This window comes from Aplidium turbinatum, chromosome 12 (genome assembly GCF_918807975.1).
Source record: "Aplidium turbinatum chromosome 12, kaAplTurb1.1, whole genome shotgun sequence".
Taxonomy (NCBI): Eukaryota; Metazoa; Chordata; class Ascidiacea; order Aplousobranchia; family Polyclinidae; genus Aplidium; species Aplidium turbinatum.
The window spans coordinates 4,666,767-4,671,768 of record NC_137483.1 but is presented as its reverse complement, the minus strand read 5'-3'; positions in this window follow the sequence as shown (position 1 = coordinate 4,671,768).

Here is a 5,002-nt window from a genome sequence, read left to right as displayed (position 1 = left end):
ATTTCTGTGACAGCATCAACAACAATTTAGAACTACATTTGAAAGTTTAGAAGAAGAATATATTTGGGGTTTGCTTGACATTAGATAATAATTGGTACTATTAGGCTAGACCAGACATGTGGATGACCTAAGTACTATTCGTAAGACATTTTCAGCAATTATTTGACTAGCACAGGCCATTGCTAGTACCCCTCGTGAAGATTTTGGTATCTTAGTTGGTATCTTATTTTACCAGCTCTCGTGATCTCGCTTGGAGCTACAATATTGATATCAAAATTTTGTAGTTTACAAGCAATGATAACATTTTGTCTTTCTGGTGTGTCTGAGCTGAAATAATCCATGTATACTGCTACAGTATCATAGCCGATGCTACCTTTGATGAACTAGTTGCTCAGTTCGTAATCGTTTCCAGCTTTTCCTATGTTGGCAGTATCCCAAAGTGTTCTTGGTTGGCTGATTGATGTATGTTTTGTTAAAAATTTGATAAAAATTTCATTCGTTGTTTGCCACGAACCTGTCTCCTTAGAATGCGACCACTTAGACAAAGATCTTCGGACTCTTTTTTTCTGATGACGAAACCGCAATATGTGCGGTGTCTTTGAGTTATGCTGTCCAATTATTCCTTTTCTTCATGCACTCATGCACTTGGTTTAAAACGAGTGATCCATTAACTCGGGATATTTCAGGTACCAAATCTTATAGTTATGTTTCTCAACTGCAGTAAGGTAAACCCTTTAAATTTGTCTTCTCAGACAGGTTGCTATAAAACAGTCTATGATTGGAGCATCTTTTCTATTCCTTTTCCTATCTGTGGCAAGCAGTGTGTATCCTAATGATTACTGTCAAGTTGTGATGACTGCTGTAAAACAGCTTTCTCACTTTCTTCGAACAATAATGCGACTAAATCAAATTACTATAACTAACGTCTCAAGTCCTCATTATGAAACTCCACTTTCGTTTGACTAGCCTGGGATAGCTGGCCCTCTGGAAGCAGTAAACGGTCATTACAGCTCTAGAGGTCACTGAGGCACGGAAATTTTGTCACCACGTTAAGGTAGTAGTCCGTTTTCAAAGTTTTTGGGATGTTTCAATCAAAAATCAAAGTTAAACCTGCAAATCAAAGTAAAACACAAAAGCCGGAGGCATTATCATCTATCATTGAACTGGTAATCTTGTTTTGCTCAAACCAGGCATTGACAGCCTCATACGAACATGCGATCCAAGTTTTCTTTTCAAAGAAATGTTATCGTTTCTGCCTTGTTATTTGTCGTGGTCGTCGTGTGAGCCTCGAGAGTCCATTCTTTTACAACCACAGATTCACGATGTTCCCGGACTATGCTAGAAGGCTACTAGAGAGCAGCCGGTCTCTGGTTGCATCATCTAAGATACGCAGACCATCCACTTCATTAGGTTGAATTAGTTTAAATTATGTTTGTCATTATTTGCTAGGCACGCATTTCTTCAGTATTGAGCTAACACTGGATCTTGCAAGTTAGTAAAAATCTTTCAGCTACATTTGCAACGTTTGAATGTATGATAAGTTCTAGTGATGTACACTTATAACATGCCATGTTTTTGATTAAAATGCCTGGTAAACAGTCTCATTCAATTATTGTAAGCTCTAATTAGCTGTTATTTTGGATAATTTTTCCATGATTTTAACATAGCACTGATGCATTAAGCAGAAACTCACAGAACATTTTAACAATTCGTTTTAGTTTCCTGTCTATCCACACTGTGATCTGCAAACCTAATGAGGAAATTACCACACTAGGATTTTTGTGTGGCATGGACTTAACTTAAATTAGTCTCTACGCGAATGCCTGCAATAATTGCGCTGATTCAACGAAAAGTATTGAAGCTTAACTACAGACAGGATACGTTTCCAACGTTCAGCATTTATCAGTGCAGTCGCCATTTACCGGATAGAAGGCTTCCTGTACATAACAGTAAGTAATAATCTTTTTTTTTTTTTGCTCCAGTTCCAACAGCATGCAATAGCCTGTATTGCGAATTACAAGTGAAACACAACAGACGGCTGGAAACTTCAAAAGCAAGTACAGTCAAAGAGTCAACAGCTTCAATTTTTTACATGCCAATTGCCAACCAATATCTTGTTAATACACAGACGTGTTCACTGGAAGTGGTGTTGAAAATAATCCTTTCATGTATCAAAAACACACTCTCATATCTCGATCTCTCAACTGACTTATGATTTAGTTACGTGAGGAAATTTTCTACTTGTGCTAGATACCAAACCTGTGTCTACGTATGCGTCATATGGTATTATCACCTGACTGGCTAAGAATGCTTGAACTGCGTCAGCAGCAGTGAGTAATGAAACAGCAAAGTATCTCCAGCAAGATAGTACTACACACTACAGTAATGTATTGAGTCGGGAATGTTGCTTAGAGGCAGAAGCAGCTGACAGTGTCGCATATTATTCTAACTTGCGTGTCTCATTACCTTATTGACGTGTGAGTACCTAACAATTCTATATAAACTGATTTACATCAAATTTGCAACTTGCGACCCTTGCAGGCAATAATTTTTAGAAGTATGATTTTTGTATTTTACTTTAGGAAGATTCTAGTTAGGCTTCGTGAGCACGAAATCCACTGAAGGTTCTGACTTCAGCCGTATAATAATGACATTCAACTGATCAAACTTGAAAAATGGGGTTTAAACAATTGTAACTGCTTTGTTGGTTTCATAAAATAAGGCCCTGTTGTTAAACCAATTACATCACTACTTTTGACTCTGATTGACAGTCTAGGTCTGTTTAACTCTAAATATTTTTTCTCCATGGAGCAGATTAAAACAGCTGTTGCAGCAGACCTGGTATTATACTGGTATCTGCCTGGTTAAATGTGGCATGCCAAGAGAACGTTGCGCAGGTCATTACTGCACTGTGATATTAAACAGACATCTTCGAAATTTTTAAAACTCGTAGTTTCGTATGGTAGTTTCATAAGTTAAGGCTTGTGATTTTAAGACAGTTTTTAAAGCATTTCCGCATTGGTGCAATGTATTGTAGAAACTAGTATACAGTCTGATATCAAAGCTTGAAAAGTTAGTTTAATGCTTTTGCAGTTTGAAAAATTTCCGTGTATGACCTTATCGTATGACCTCATCGTAAAAGAGAAGCAGCAGTTGCAGCTATTTCTCTCTTATCTGTTTGTTATGAAAAAACAATAAAAAATAATGTGGGATCATCAATAACATATTTGCACTACCGTGTGTTAGATGTCACTATTCGTCCAGCATTTTGTTCTATTCATGATTAAAATCATACTCTTCAGTTGTTTCATTATAGCTTTTTTCTAAAAGGCCGTTATTTGAATCAAGGAGTTCTATATTAGTAATCAGTTGGTCATCAATTTCCCAACGACAATATTTGGCATTGTGTGTGAATAAATCACGTGTCTGAAAAAACGCGTTCTAAAATGATCGTGCAAAACTGCAACTTCCGTTAAAAATACATGCTTTTTCTCACTTGTTGCTGCAATCAAATTTTTTTTCAGTAATGGTACATAAACATACACTTCAAAGCAACATAAGCCGTTTACCGGTTTCTTTGTAAACGTGGTGATAATACAATAGCCTACATTATTAACTTCTTTTTTAACTTAATGAAAAATTCCAATTTTCAAAAAAAGTTTTTTAGTAGCCTACATTATGTCAATGTTGACAGCTTTGTCAATCTTGATAATTTTACTAAATTTGCTTTGTTTAGAAATACAAACTCTCTTTCAGTAGTTTCTAACGTCTCTTGTCTATTTCCCCCTTTGCTCTAGTTTGAGCTTATCGCTCTTTCCTTTACTACCTTGAATAAGCAGCACATGACTGGAAGAATTGACGCACTTCTTTTTACGATTACTCAGTTGGCACGTTCTGCGTGGAACGGGCCTACCATCGGAATCAAGTTGTCACGTCATTCGATAAGCGTCTGTACTATAGTCATAACATGGGTTGTCTTTTTTACAAAAGTTGAAGCATCAAATCTGTTGTAAACAAAAATGATTTTGTAGTAGCGATTGTCTTTATTTTCGGAGAGAAAAGTTCCTTTTTTTGCGGCAACAAAGTTACTTGTTGCCAAGACGACTTCGACTTTATTGCAATTGTAAGTTATAGAGTTTTCTTTATCTTATCGTCTTTATACGATTTTAGTGGTAACATACTTACACTCAAAAGCTTTTATTTCTCTTAGTGTTATCGTTATTTAATTTTTTAGGGAAGTGGGTGTATCCTTTTCTCACATTTGTTGCTAAATATTTTCTACAAAATATTAAGTACCACCTAACAATACTTTTTATCATAATTATCGAGGTTTTTATGTTGTAGAACACCAAACGTCTGACATACCAGCTAACATTATTTTTAAAGTAATAGTTTTATGTGTCGTATCCAGGCATACGCCTGGTGGTTGAAGATATAGATTAAGCGGACGGGCAGGGAAGCCAATCTTCGTGACCACATTCGGGCATGCCTTTGGGTGTCCTGCCAAAGATACAACCGCATGCTCTTGAGCAGTGTCAAACCGGTGTCCTTTCGATTGCTGTTCCAGGGCTTTCACCAATCTGCTATACAACCGGTATATAAAGTAATATAATTGCATAACACAGCACAATTTTATTTTTTTAATATTTAAGTTACTGGGTTTTGACATGCCCAAACTATGAATCAAACAAAACCGGAAGCCATCTGATTGGGTTGGAAATGAAAATTGGTCGTCTGTATTTGTTTTGATTTATACTTTAGTCAAGCCAAGTATAGCAAGATCACTTTGAAGAAACCAACCAAACATTTGCTTGAAGTTGCGAGTAACTATTTGTATTTATACTTTTAAGAAGCTAGTCATGCCTGATTGACAAAAATATAAGTGGTAGAAGTAGGGGGATTGCTCCTTCAAACAGAAGATGGACAACTGGAAGGTCATATAGTGTTGTGACAAAATTTGCTGCCAATACAGCTTAAGGTCCGCAACCATACGTCGCATGCC